Source organism: Carcharodon carcharias, chromosome 14, assembly GCF_017639515.1.
Source record: "Carcharodon carcharias isolate sCarCar2 chromosome 14, sCarCar2.pri, whole genome shotgun sequence".
NCBI classification, from domain to species: domain Eukaryota; kingdom Metazoa; phylum Chordata; class Chondrichthyes; order Lamniformes; family Lamnidae; genus Carcharodon; species Carcharodon carcharias.
The window spans coordinates 22,853,620-22,869,248 of NC_054480.1; the positions used below are offsets into that span (position 1 = coordinate 22,853,620).

General features: G+C 39.3%; 1 long non-coding RNA gene across 1 annotated transcript; it reads right to left on the minus strand.

Annotated features, from left to right (window-relative positions):
- Positions 1 to 10,204: 10,204 nt before the first annotated feature.
- On the minus strand, positions 10,205 to 15,527 carry LOC121286848. The gene is made up of 3 exons (XR_005945089.1): positions 15,507 to 15,527; positions 12,443 to 12,499; positions 10,205 to 11,103 (listed from the first exon to the last, which is right to left on the minus strand). It is a non-coding gene; the product is annotated as an uncharacterized LOC121286848 (long non-coding RNA).
- Positions 15,528 to 15,629: the final 102 nt, after the last annotated feature.

Sequence of the window (15,629 nt, forward strand, 5' to 3'; positions counted from 1 at the left end):
TATTTGGGGAATATCTGTGCAGTGAAAATTCAGTTATTTAGTGTGTTGCTATTATATGATATTGCATGAAAACAAGAGAACATTGGCTGTGATTTAATCCATTGAGTCTAAAGGAGTATGTAATTGAAATGTATATTTTCTGGCATTCTATATATGGCCTGTAGTCCACTTTGGATCTCAAATATTAGCAGAGGATGTAGGTATAAGTAACTATAAACTTGTGGTTAAGGATATTCATTCACAGGACAACTGGTTGAAGGTGGTCCTGAGCTGCTGCCTTGAATACAGTTGAGGGGCTTGCTGGGATATTTTAGAGGACAAAAATAAAAACTGCGGATGCTGGAAATCCAAAACTAAAACAGAATTACCTGGAAAAACTCAGCAGGTCTGGCAGCATCGGCGGAGAAGAAAAGAGTTGACGTTTCGAGTCCTCATGACCCTTCGACAGAACTTGAGTTCGAGTTCCTTAGACTCGAACTCAAGTTCTGTCGAAGGGTCATGAGGACTCGAAACGTCAACTCTTTTCTTCTCCGCCGATGCTGCCAGACCTGCTGAGTTTTTCCAGGTAATTCTGTTTTTATTTTAGAGGGCAGTTGAGTTAACCTTGCCATGGATCAGGAATTGTATGTAGGCCAGACTGGACAGATTTAATTTCCTAAATTTTTATATTGGGAACCAGATGGGTTTAAATGACAATCTATTCCTGCTCTTGCAGCTTTTCCCATGTTACATGAGGTCACTACTGCTGGTTGATCATTCCTTCATTTCAACCATTTTTTTGAATTTGCAGCTGGGATGCCCATGTTACTTCACAGCCTGGATAAATGGGGACCAACACTGCATGCTGGCCTGCCTGCACCATTTTTTTGGTCATAACCTCAAATCCAGCCAGCCAATCTAGTGGTTTAATGGTTACCATTACTGATATTGGCTTTTTTATTCTAGACTTTTAGACTTGAATTAAAATTCACAAGCTGCTATGGTGGCCTCCAAATATTAAGTTTCTGGATTACTAGTCCAGTAACAACCACTGCTACGGTACCACTGATTTGCTCCCACCTAGCTATTGTAGCAATGTTGTGATTTTGCACAAGTAATCATTGTTATGCCTGTAATGCTAAACAGGAAGTTTAGCTCAGCTGATCTACATGTTCTGAGCAGTAGTCTTGATTCCATTTATTCATAATGGAAGTGCTGCAGGGCAAATACATTTTCATAACTTAATTTCTGCAGCCAGCCTTTACAAACAACTCTTCCACTTGTTCTTCCTAATCAACGGAAACCTCCACAGGCCAGTAATCTGAATAGCATAGCAGTCAGACAATTGAAGAATTATACTATTTATTGTCCCCTGTTTTTATGACTAACCATAGAAATTTACAGCATGGACATTGTGGGCCAAAAGGCCTCCATGGTGGCCAACAAGCCACAACCCAGCCTAATCACACTTTTTCACTGCTTGGGCTGTCGGCTTGTCATTTATAGCACAGCACTTGGGTCTGCATTTAATGTTGAGGGTTTTTGCCTCTACCATCCTTTCAGGTGGTGAGTTTTAAATTCCACCTTAAGTTGGGTGGAAGGTGGCTAGCTGCCTATCTGAAATCTGTCCCCTGGTTTATGGACCCTTCCATAAAGGGGAATAGGGCCTTTCCATCTACACTATTTACACCCCTCAACTTTCTGCACCTTAATTAGGTCTCCCCTTTTCTCTATCTTTTATGAGAAAACAATCCTATCTAATAGTTCCTCATAACTAAAGTACTCCAGTCCAGGCAGGATCCTTAAATTTCCCCTGTTCCCTCTAGTGCAATCACAGCTTTCCTATATTGTGGTCACCAGAACTGCATGCAATAGCCAACTAGTGTTTTGTACAGCTACAGCATAATCACCCAACTCTTATATTCTGTTCAACAGCTAATAAAGGAAGTATCATGTATGCCATCTTGACCTGTCCAGCCCCCTTTGCATCTATGGAAATGCATTATATGGTCCTTCTGTTCTTTTACATGTCTCTATCTTACCATTTATTGTATATCCCCCTTGCCTTGCTAGCCTTCAAATGCATTAACACTTTTCCAGATTGAACTCCATTTGTCACTGCTTCACTCAGCTGACTAGTCCATTGATATCTTCCTGCAGTCTTTGGCTTGCTTCCTCTTTAGCCAGTCAATTTTGTATTGTCTGCTAATGTCAATCAAACCCCTACATTAAAGCACAAATCATCTTTATATCTCAAAAACAAGTGGCTTGGTATTGACCATTATCCTTTACTCCTTGCCTTGTGTCAAGTTTGAATCCAACTTGTCACTTTGCCTTGGATCCCAGGGACTTTTACTTGTATCCAGTCTCTTTAGAACCTTGTCAAAATCCATAAATTACATCAAATGCAATATTCATTGACCCTCATGATTAGCTCAAAATTCAATCATTAGTCAAACGTGACCTTCCCTTAACAAATCTGGGCTGACTATCTTTGATCTGCCTTTCTGAATGAAGATTTATCCTGTCCTTCAGCATTTTTTCCCACCACTGAGGTTAGGCTGGCTGGATTATATTCTCTTTAATGTTGTAATGGCAAATGATTGAGCTGTGTGGCTCTTCAATCTGGATTGAAGACCAAAAACACTTGAGCTGCAATTTTTCTGCAAGTGCTCTTGTGCCTACTTTTATTCTCCGTCTGGAGTTATATTATACTACTCGGAAAACGGCATCTCACTTAAGCAACTACTTTAAAAGTGTATTTAGTTTGTAAGTGACTCAATTGTGCCTTAAACTGTGCAAGTTAGAGATGCAACCTTGCTAAGTTTATTGATGTAGCTTTGCCTCCTCTCCAATAGCAAGGAAATAGCATGAAATGCCTCAACTTATTTGGTGCAGGACTGTCAGCATGAATATCACCTTCCGGTTCCTCAAATATCCAGTTTTATTGACCAGTTCCAGATCCTTGGCTTCTCAATTCACTGAGCAGGTGCACAGATTGTGTAGTTTATCTATAAATGTCTGCAAATGATTGAAACCATCCCTTTCAATAGTGCATCCAATTACTAAATCATTACTGCCATTGAGAAAATGTTACATTATGATGCATGAATATGCAAACTTTTGATTTTTCTGCCTAAAATTGTTTTGGCACAATGTCTTCAGTTATGTCCATAAAGATGAGCACTCTAATACTGATTTTTGTGAGCAAAATTTTCAATTGCTCACAAGAGAATTATTGTGTAATGTGGGAGTGCTGCTTTGTGTCCTTTTCATGGTATTATAGCCTTTGCTGCTCTTAGATGGGCATATCATGGTACTGTTTGAAAAGCAAGGAGTTTCCCTGTGGCCAACATTACTCCCAAACATAATACACACATTCTTTGGTTTGAGATCTTGTTCTGCACAAATTAACTGCTGTTGCTTTGTACAGTACAGGACTGGCTACAATTCCCAAATTATCTAATGTTAGTTTTGTCACATATGAAGATGTGTACAGTACATTAAAAGTAAACTGTTCAATTTGTCTTAGTGTGCTAGCACCATTTTATCTATAATGCTGATATAGATTTTTGCCAGATGCATGCACCTATTGAATAGTGTACTTAATGAAGATGCAGTTAGCCCTATGAGCACAATATATGACAGCAAATGGCATAGCTGCCTTGAGACTTCCCAAAATGGATCATTTTGATTTGTATTTAATTGCAGTTTCCCCAGTTAGTCCATGATGCCTTGTTGAAATCATTCTCATTAATCTCATTTTTATCAGTGATTATCAGTCATCTACTTTCAATTTATCCAGGTGACTCGCATAAAGAACAATCTCCAGTACAATACTAGATGCCCCTTGATCTTACTTTGCCTTCATAAAATACTGAACACAGAATGGCGATTTATCTGGAAGACTTCAATTGGTGGGTTGATTCAACCACAGGTCTTTAGTACAAGTGCATGCATTTGGAAATGCTTTCAGAATGCTCAAAGGCAATTTGAAGTTAGTTCGTTATATATGCTCTTTGGGATAACATTTAATTAGTGTTCTCGTATCTAGTTGTTACATCCTTAATTACAAATGAGTTTACAACATAAACACAATGACCTGTTAATCGCAAGTTCTGAATGAATTTGTAAAACAATCTCAAATGACCTGAACTTTAGCACTAACCATGTCCCTAGTTCATTCCAAAACAAGCTTTGCTTATCCATCCTAATATTTGCTGTTCAAGGTCATCTGACCCTGAAATTAAAATCCAGTTTACTATAATTCATAGACCATTCATCTGTATTTATCCTATCCAAAGATCACATTCCTTTAGCTTTATCATGGATTGACACATAAGCTAGTCATTAACTTCCAATCTTGGCCCAAAGGTCATTCACTCTAGTGTTTTAAACTGCAGACACTTTAAAACCTGTATCCACAACTTGGCCAAGCCTGGGTAATCCCATGATGCATCCTGATGCCTCTTCATCCTGTAATTAATATATTTCTGTTCCTAGATACATGCTAGCTACATATTCTACTGACCAGATCTGATGCTTTCAAACTGTCATCATAATTAATTTCCCCATTTTCTATTTTTCACTAGCAAAAAAGTAACTGCTATATACATCAATTCATAAAACACCCACTTTCCCAAACTATCAATTAACTAATATAAGGTAAATGGATGGCACTCAGACCAGAAAGTACTTTGAAGGCAAGGAATGAGTGCTGCAGTTTATAAACCAATTTCCAACCTGCCTTCCCTTCAAACTGAGCATGTGAATTGATCTTTTTGTTATCCATGATATTGTTGCACTGAGGATTTGAAGGCAACAGACATCCAGGTGAGCTGAAGTTTTAAAGTCTTGGGGCTGGAACAAAATATCAATGTGATTTAATATTTAGAATTTGTTTAAAAAAGAAACTAATTAGGCTAGCAAGTTATTGAAGCAGACAGCATACATAAATGGTTGAGTGATCTTCTGAAGCATTGAGGGATATAGTTGGAAGATAGTTTAGTTTGTTTTCTGAATAAATGATAGCTGGCACTTTTTCTACTAAAGCAAGTGCTTGCAGGTGAATCATTGAAGAGTAAACATAAAATTCTAGAACTTGAGACTTTAAATTTTCAGATCACTGAAGAGGATGTGATCCAGGTTCTTGCCCAATATGGATAATGTATTTTGAGTAATTAGCAAAATATGTAGACTGATGGTCATACTGTTGCTTATTGGTTCCTGAGCTGCTTGGAAAAAAGTGATTAATGTAAATTGTGAAGTATCAGCTGGGGGAAGAAACATTTTAATCTCCATCAGGAGATTAAATGGGTTGAGTGGAGTTCATGATCTGCTAAATAACATGATCTGAGAAGGAACACAACAGCAGAATCTGTTTTCCCCATGCTTTGATTAGTTTGAGTCCTACATGCTCTGTTAAAGTATAGTTTTCTTGAATAGGAATGCTTTTTCTCATTATTGATTGTTGCAAAAGTCTAGATAGATTAGAGGTGATAAGGGGTCACTTACATTTACTTTCCCATGCAGGTCATTATGCATGTGTTTTGTATACCATAACTCTACCATATTAGAAATATACATTGGAAAGCTCTGGAAATATTCTTTGCCTGATTAGTTTTGAGGGTCATTAGACGCTAACTCTGTTCTCTCTACAGATGCTGCCAAATCATGAGTTATTTTTCCAGCATTTTGTTCTTTGCCTGGAATTTGACTATAGACATGGAGAGCAGTGCATTTTTTTGGCCGTGTCTGTTGGCTCCATGCCCATTTGGCAAATCTTTTTTAACATACAAATTGTACATTAAACATCCAGATTTTAGACCAGTGATTTGAATCCTATCCTGAAATATCTGACATGTGGTGTGTGAACTTTGTCACAAAACATTGTATGCAACAGGTCCAATTTCAAGCTAATGGATTTAGACTCCAATTGACATGATGACAAAGCCCTGGTAGGTATGCATAAATATCACTTTAACCTGCATCCAAGTGACTGTTCAATGGTGCCTTGGAATGAAACTGAAGTTGGCTGTCTGGGTCTTTTGCAACATCCTTCATCTGGCACACTATCTACAAGCCAGCAATCTAGACTTCACACTTGAATTTGGATCAAACAGATTATATCCAGTAATAGAGCACCACATCCATCCAAATAGCTATAGGCTAAAAAATATTTGCAGCTTTTAAAGATGTTTAACTGCATGGAAGAAAAAATGGGAATCAGGCAACCAAAGAAGCAAGATAGCATACCTCCAGACAAAGGTGCATGATGAATTCCAGATGTTATGTGGATGTGCAAGGCTTTAATTTTCATTCATGGGATGTTGATGCCATTGGCTGGGCCAGCATTTATTGCCCTTGAAGGTGGTGGTGTGCTGCAGTCTGGTGTAGGCACACCCACAGTGCTGTTAGAAACAGTGAAGGAACAGCAATATATTTCCAAGTCTAGATATTGAGTGGCTTGGAGGGGAACTGCAGGTGGTGTTCTCATGTGTCAGCTGCCCTCTATTTCAAGGCAGTTGTGGGTTTGGAAGGTGCTGTCCAAGGAGGCTTGGTGAATTCCTGCAGTGCACCTTGTGGATGGCACTGCTGCCACTGCATCAGTGGTGGAGAGTGAATGGCACTCCATCCCATTTGCAAACAATCAAGTGGACTACTTTGTCCTGGATGGTGTTAAGCTTGAGTGGTGTTAGAGCTGCACTCATCCAGGGACGTGGTGAATATTCCATCACACTTCTGACTTGTGGATGGTGGGAGACAGGCTTTGGGGAGTTGGGAGGTGAGTTAATCACTGATTCCTAGCCTCTGAACTAGTTACAAAATTTCTTAATTGAGAATTCCCAATCTTTCACTTAATCTACTCCCAATAATAATTTGAAATGTTTATCCTTAGCAGCTAAAGCAATCCTCATCATAACTGACACAAATTATCCAAAATAATCATTGAGTACAAAATACAGTAGATGCTGGAAAAACTCAGCAGGTCTGAAATTTTGTCTCCACAGATGCTAACATAGAGTCCATATGATTCTTCGGAGCTTCTGAAGAGTCATATGGACTCGACGTTAACTGTCGTTATTTCCACAGATGCTCAGACCTGAGTTTTTTCCAGCATTTTGTTTTTGTTGCAAAAGATTATAGTCTGGTGTACTTAATATGGCAGAATACAATCATTCCAATGTTTAACATTTCAAAAGCTTTTAAAGGGGACTTGTTGCAAGACTTTTCAAGCTACTCCTTGGACAATACTCAAAAGTTGAGGCAATGGGAAGCTTCAATACAAATATAAGTAATCAAATTTAAATTCTCAATGGCCCTTAGGTTCTGTTTGCAAAGACATAATATAATCAAACAACCCCTTTTTAAATTTAGTACAAGTTTTTGTTTCCTTATCACTTCCATGTGACATTTAAATGTTACATTGGTTAATGCTTGTTATTTGTATTTGGAAACATTATCATAAACATGGTATCTCCATACAATGTTGTCAGATTGGTTCAATTGGTAGCCTTATCTCTTGGGTTGAAAGGTTGTGGATTTGAATGCCATAACCAGTCTGATCAACTTTGATACTTGAAAACCAATGATGGGGTCGTGCATGGATGCTGTATTAAACAGGTCCCATCTGTCTGTCGGTCAGGCACATTAAATTTCCATGGCACAACATAGAGCAAGGAATTCTTGCCAGTGTTCTGGCAGCCTTGTCTTCAACCACAACAGATTAACTGATCAGGGATCTCATTTGCATTCCTAGAATTGTGTACATAAAGCTGATTTTTCTTAATTTGCTTCAAAAATTAATTCTACAATGTCCTGATGGTTGGATACATAAGGTTCTATAAAATATCAAATGTTACTGAATTTTACTAGCCAATAAATGGCTGTTACAACTGGGATTGCAAACATTGCTCAATGCTGATTAATACCAGGTTGATTTCTCTATTGGAATTTATAGCAATACATCCATCTTGCATTTACAGTACAACATTATGTAATGAATGGACTATGGAACAAACTGATAGATATCATAACTAAAAGGAAATGTAGCAATTGAATTCATTTTGAGGGTGATTTTCTTACTCTTACTGACTGGTACTGAGATATTATCCACTCCAGGAACATTTTAATATTGAAACTAGACATCAAGAGTTGTCTGATTGGAGGGCACAATACTTGTGGCCATGACTACTGCATATTGTTTCAAGAAGAAATCACAGCATAGTGACTGGGTATAGGGTAAGATATCTGGTTTGATGGTTAACTCCAAGGATGAAGATAAATGGCAGTATCCCAACTGCTGCCCTTCTATGGGATGAGTGCATTTGTACAAAAAAATCAAATCTGACCTTTGGAACTGTGCTCATTATTGCAACACAATGCATTTATCCATCAGGTCTTAATGCAGTATTAAATGCTGCAAGATTAATCTATTTTGGCAGATAAATTAATAAATCTCATCAGGTGATAAAGGGCCATCCAAACTGGTGGTAATTAACTCTTTTGTTCACAGTTCAGAATCTTGCCAGTTTCTATTTTCTCAATGCACTAGATTTACTGCCTAGTTGTCCCCTTCCTGCAGTCTTTAACATTTTTGCAATTTGCTATGACTGTTAGGAACAACAATATCATTGCTTATACTTATAGGAATGAAAAACAAAAGATTCTAACACTGATCCCTAAGGCATACTGCTACCATTCATCAAACTCCATAATAACTACAACTTAATAGCTACTTTTGCTTATTTCCCTTCTATCTTGTCCTTGTATTTTGTTTAATGGTGTTTGCTGTAATCTTTCATGGGATGCGATCAAATTTCTTCCAAATGTTTACACCCACAATATTCTTAGCTACACTTTGTTTGAAAATTTGAATTAATGAGACCTTTTACATCATTGGGTCTGCCTAAATGCTTCTCAGCCAGTGAATCATTTTTGTAGTCTATTCAATTTGTTTTATAGATGAACAAAACCAGTGTGCACACCACTAGATTCCAGACCAATTGAGATAAATAGCCCACTGATTTTTTTCATTGGTGGTAGATGAGGGACACTCCTGCCAAGATACTAAGGTGAACACTCCTTCAAATTAACCCATAGAATCTCTCATCACATCTGAGTGTCTTAGTTTAACATTTCATTTGGAAACCTGCACTTCCAATAATTCAGTCCACCAGTATTATATATACTGAAATATCACCCTAAATTGTGTTGAAGTCCCAGAATGGCTCTTCAACCTATAACCTTCAGACTCGGTGTTACCAACTGAAGCAGCCACTAGTCTGTGATCCATTTAAAAATCCATCTGACATTACCCTTGTCCATGCACTTGCTGCCAGACCAGACTATTCCAATGCTTTCCTGGCTGGCCTCCCTCCCATTTCATTACATAGCATTCAACTCTTTCAAAACTCTTTACCATATCTTATCCTGCTCATCTATCATCCCTGTGTTCTAATCCATTTTATCCCATCATAGCCTCATCCAACCCATCTCTAATCTCCTGGCCCTACAACCCACCAAGTACTTCTGTGTTCCTCCAATTGAGTTCCTCACTATTTTTGTTCCACTATTGGCAGCTGTGCCTTTTAGCTATCCAGGCCCTGAAAGTGCACCTCCATATTCTACTTTAAATACCTTTAGAACCCACTTCCTTGGCCAAGCCTCGTCACCCCTTCTAATTCCTCCTTTTTGGCTTTTTAATTTTTGTATGTGAAAGTATAAAATAACTATGACTCTTTAGTTCAGCTGTAGAAAATAATTGGAAGAATAAATAATTGTTCATGTGTTCAGATCTTAAACAGAGACCAAGGATTGAGTTATTTGCCAGCTGAACCTCAATTGATTTTCCTTTTGTAATCACTTACTCTGTTCATTTTTAAACAGTGTACTTTGGAACCCTTGGGGGGTGATTCTCATCTGTTCTTTCAATGTGAAAATTCATGTCATGAAATGATCAATTGGTTGATTATGTTCTCAATAAAATATTCAATTTGAAAACAAACATTTGCTGTTTACTAGAAAATAACATTCAGTGCACATCTTTAACTACTTGCCATGATTTTGATATGAAATTCACAATACAAGACATTAAGCTACTAGAATACATTGAAGCAACACAGCTGAGCAGAATTTCAGATGAAAGAGCATCCTGATGGATAATCTTCAGCAAAGAACCCAGATACTTAGACATCAGTTAAGTTAATGTCAGTTGTGTGTAAACTTTTAGAACCAATAATTCAACCTAAAATGAGAGCATTCCTACACTGCAGGAGTGTCAATGGATTTGTTAAAGGCAAATTGATTTGGCACATTTAATAGATTTAATAGTTGTTTGCAAAGGTGACTTTTGATAAAGGCATGTAGTGTACATGGATTTTCAAAGCATTTACCAATTTAATTCAGATATTTTGCCAAAATTCAGGCAATGGGGAAATGCAGCACATGAATACAAAGTTGATAGAGGAAACCAAGTTTAGGATAACAGATCTTGCTTGGTTTGAAGAGTGAGGTTGTCTACTTTAATGGTCAGTGCTGGGACTACTTTTGATCTTGACATAGATGATATGGGAATACAAGATTATTTACTGATGGTGTAATGAATGGGTTCAAAACAAATAAAACTTATATAAAACTTTGGGGGGCATTGGCAAACTAGTGGCAAGGGTATCAAATGGCAAATGTAATTGTAAATTTAACTTAATGCAGAGAAGTGTGAAGTTACACATTTTAGGAGGAAACCAGGAATAAGATTATGAACTCAATGGAAAGTTGCTGAAGGATGTGGATGGATAATGGGTTCAAATACAGAATTCTTGAAGTAGGAGCATAGATAATTGAAACCACAAGACCAATATTTTGAGATTGATAACCAGGGCCATAGATGTGAAAGTGAAATAATTTTGTCCAAGGCCATAGGTTAGAATACAGAATTGTTTTGGGACCTTATCATAGGAAATACATTAAAGCATTGAAGCCACAGCAAATCTATAACATTGAATTACCAAGGTCATCTTCTGGTAGCCCCTTGTGCTGAGAACCTGTGGAGTCCTTTGAGGTGGAGTGGCTGTTCTACAGCTACCAAATGGTTCTGGCTGACCAGGAGACTCCTGCTGTTATCACCTGCCATAGGCAAAATAGAAGGATTTGCAGTTTGATCAACCTGTTTGGCTACATTATGAATGCACCTTCCATAACAAAGTCCCAGAGTGGGGCTTGAACCCAGAGCTTCTGGCTTAAAGACAATGGTGCTACCCACTGCCAGTGAGACAATCGTTAAAAGGAGAGAGAACTTAAGTGTTTCTGCTTAAGTACAGAAAGTTGAGATACTGAAGTTTATCTTAAACTATGTTGCTCTTATTGGTAAATAGGAAAACACTTTCAGTGTGATTCTAAACAGTTAGTACAAGGTTAATTATGTGAAATAAATGACCAAATTGGCAATGTTAAGACCACAAGAACATTTGAGTTATAGTTAGTGTAACTCACTTTATTTAACTTTATTTAACAAATTGTGCAAGAGACCGAACAGAGCTAAAACATAGGTCTGTGGTTATGTACTTGCCAGATTAATTTTAGATTATTTTGGCTATGATACTGTTCCTGATCAGTTATTCCATTTCTTGAAACGGTAACACCTTTGACCCATTCCCAACTGTCATTCTAAATTCTAATTGTCACAAATGAAATAATGAATTAAGTGATAATTACATCAAAGGTTCACCACTACATTGTGATAATGGGTAATTTTGTCTGTATTATTTTTGGTTACTCATCGTAGGATTCCTAGCCTCTGACCTGTTCTTGCCACAGTATTTATACGGCTAGTCTAGTTTAGCTTCTGGTCGATGGTAACTCCCAGGATGTTGATAACCAGGGATTCAGTGATGAATCTCACTGCTCCTTCACTGTCGCTGGGCCAAAATCCTGGAACTCCCTTCCTAACAGCACTGTGGGTGTGCCTAAACCACATGGACTACAGCGGTTCAAGAAGGCAGCTCACCACCATCTTCAGAGCAACTAGGGATGGGCAATAAATGCTGGCCCTGTTAGCGAAGCACTTTTTTAAAAAAATAGTCCCTGCAGAATGCTGTAGAAGAAAATAATGCTTGCTAGAGGCATCATGCTGGAGGTGGCAGAATTTATTTATTTTTGCCAATGTGCATGTATTTATACAACATTGCTGATTCCTGTAAGCAGACCTACAATTTGACTATCTTTTCCTGCCCAATATCTAAGTAACAGTGCAAGACCCAAGGATTGTAACAAAGAACCCTTTTACTGTCAGCTACTGGAATGTATCTTACGCTGCTACACAATTTTTGAAAATTTGATATATATTCTATGTCTGAGGCTCAGCATCTAAATCAGGTGTTTTTAATGTACAAAGTAAATGAACACAATGTAAATAATAAACTTCACTATTATGCTCGATACATACAATATTAAAGATGTTTCTTACATGGTGAAATATGCTGCAAAACAAGCTTAGCAAAATACTCAGCAGGACAAGCATCATCTGTGGAGATAGAAACAGTTAATGTTTCGGGTCAAATGATCTTTCACTGGAATTTGTAAAAGTCAAATGTAAGAGGTTTAAAGTAAGTACGGAGGCAGGGAAGGGTAAGCAAAAGCGACGGTATGCAATAGGGTGGAAGATAGTTTAAATGAGTAAAGGAATGCTGAAAACCAAAAGGGTTAATGGGACAATTAAAAAAAGACTCGGAGCTGTAAATGGGAAAGCAGGAGGAATCATTATGAACAACCATCAAGCTTACCATCCAAAAGCAAAAAAAATTTGATGTTGAGTCTGGAGGTTTGAAACAGTGCAGGTGGTCAAGGATAGGGAGTGGGGAGAGAAATAAAATAACAGGACTGGAAGCTCAGGGTCATGCTTATACATGGAATGGTGAGTTCCAAAAAGCAGTCACCCAATTTGCATTTGGTCCCCAAAATGTAGAAGGTACCATGTCATGAGTGGTGATTGGACTGTGTGAAATTGAAAGTACAAGTAAATCACTTTCTTTCACCTGGAAGCAGTATTTGGGGCATTGGACAGTGGGAAGAGAGGAGTCAAGAAGGTGGGTGGGTGTTGCATCTTCTGTGCTTGCAGGCAAAGGAGGTGTGGGAAGGGGAGGCAGTGTTCGGATTGTAGAGGAGTGTATCAGAGGGCAGTGGAGAGAATACTGAAGAGTACTGAAGACTTGTGTTCCAGAACTGGCTGGGCCCCTAGCCAAGCTGTTCTAGTGCAACTACAACACTGGCATTTACCTGTCTATGTGGAAAATTGCCCAGGTATGTCCTGTACATAAGTTGCAGGACAAATCCAGCCCAGTCAATTACTGCCCCATCAGTCTCCTCTCGATCATCAGTAAAGTAATGGAAGGGATCATCAAAAGTCCTACCAAGCAGCACTTGCTTAGCAATAACCTGCTCACTGATGCCCAGTTTGGGTTCCACCAGGGCCACTCAGCTCCTGACCTCATTACAGCCTTTGTTCAAATGTGGACAAAAGGCCTGAACTCCCAACGTGAGGTGAGAGTGACTGCCCTTGACATCAAGGCATCATTTGACCAAATGTGGCATCAAGGAGCCCTTGCAAAACTGGAGTCAATGGGAATCAGCGGGGAAAACTCTCTGCTGGTTGGAGTCGTACCTTGTACAAAGGAAGATGGTTGTGGTTGTTGCAGGTCAGTCATCTCAGCTCCAGGATATCGCTACAGCTGTTCCCCAGCGTAGTGTCCTCGGCCCAACCATCTTCAGCTATTTTATCAATGACCTTCCATCATAAGGTCAGAAGTGGGGACATTCGCTGATGATTGCACAATGTTCAGCACCATTTGTGACTCCTCAGATCCTGAAGCAGTCTATGTCCAAATGCAGGAAGACCTGGACAATATCCAGGCTTGGGCTGACAAGTGGCAAGTAACATTCACGCCACACAAGTGCCAGGCGATGACCATCTCCAACAAAAGAGAATCTAACCATTGCTCCTTGACATTCAATGGCGTTACCTTCACTGAATGCCTGGCTATCAATATCCTGGGGGTTATCATTGACCAGAAGCTAAACTGGACTAGCCATATAAATACTGTGGCAACAAGGACAGGTCAGAGCCTATGAATCCTACAATGAGTAACTCACCTCCTGACTCCCCAAAGCCTGCCCACCATCTACAAGGCACAAGTCAGGAGTGTGATGGAATACTCCCCACTTGCCTGGATGAGTGCAGCTCCCACAACACTCAATAAGCTTGACACCATCCAGGACAAAACAGCCCACTTGATTGACACCACATTCACAAACATTCACTCCCTCCACCACCGACACAGTAGCAGCAGTGTGTACTGTCTACAAGATGCACTGCAGAAATTCACTAATGTTCCTTAGACAGCACCTTCCAAACCCACGACCACTACCATCTAGAAGGACTAGGGCAGCAGATAGATGAGAACAACACCACCACCTGGAAGTTCCCCTCCAAGTCACTCACCATCATGACTTAGAAATATATCGGCGTTCCTTCACTGTCGCTGGGCCAAAATCCTGGAATTCCCTTCCTCACATCACTGTGGGTGTGCCTACACCACATGGACTGCAGCGGTTCAAGAAGGCAGCTCACCACCATTTTCTCAACGGCAATAGGGATGGGCAATAAATGCTGGCCCGGTTAGCGAAGGCCAATTTTTAAAAAAATAGTCCCTTCAGAATACTGAAAGGGGAAGGGAGAGGAAGAAAACGTTTGGTGGAGGCATCATGCTGGAGGTAGTAGAAATAACAGAGGACAATAAGTTGAATGTGGAGGCTGTTGGGTTGAAAGGTGAGAACAAGGGGAACCCTATTGTATCCTGGGGGTAAGGGGAACGGGTGATAGAAATGTGGGGTAAATGGAACAGACATGGTTGAGGGCCCTGAAAACCACAGGGTGGTGAGTGTTGTGGATGTGGGCTGCAATCCTTAGTTGAGGTAAAGGAAGACAAATTAGAAGCACCAGTGTGGAAGGTTGTTCATCTGAACAGATGACCCGAAGATGGAGAAACTGAACTGCAAGAATGAAATTGGGTGCTTAAAGAACTAGGGTTTGAAGAAGCTATAGAGGTCAGTGAACCTATAGTGGATATTGTAAGATAACTTAGCCCCAGAAATAGAGACAGAAAAGTCCAGGAATGGAAGGGAAGTGGACAGAGGTGGACCTTTTGATGGTGAGGGAAGGGTGAAAATTGAAAGCAACATTGATGAAATTTTCCAGTGCAGGATGAGAACAGAAAATAGTGCACAGTCATCGTTGTGCAAGATAAAGAGGTGAAGAAAGGACCTGAGCAGGACTGGATCAAAGAAGGTTCTCTACAAAAAGACAGGCATGACTAGGAACCTTATGGTCCCTTTATTTGGAGCAGGTGAATGGAATTAAAGGTGAAGTTGTAAAATGTGAGAACAAGTTCAGCCAAGTAGAGGAGGGTAAGTAAGGTCATACTAATTCGAAACGTTAACTTTGTTTATCTCTCTCCAGCTGTTGTCAAACCTACTGAGCTTTTCCAGCATTTTCTGTTTTTGTTTCAGATTTCCAGCATCTGCAGCATTTTGCTTTTATCAGAGGAGGGTGGTAGTGGATGGAGATGGATGGCCTCCATTCTAGGAAGAAACAGAGA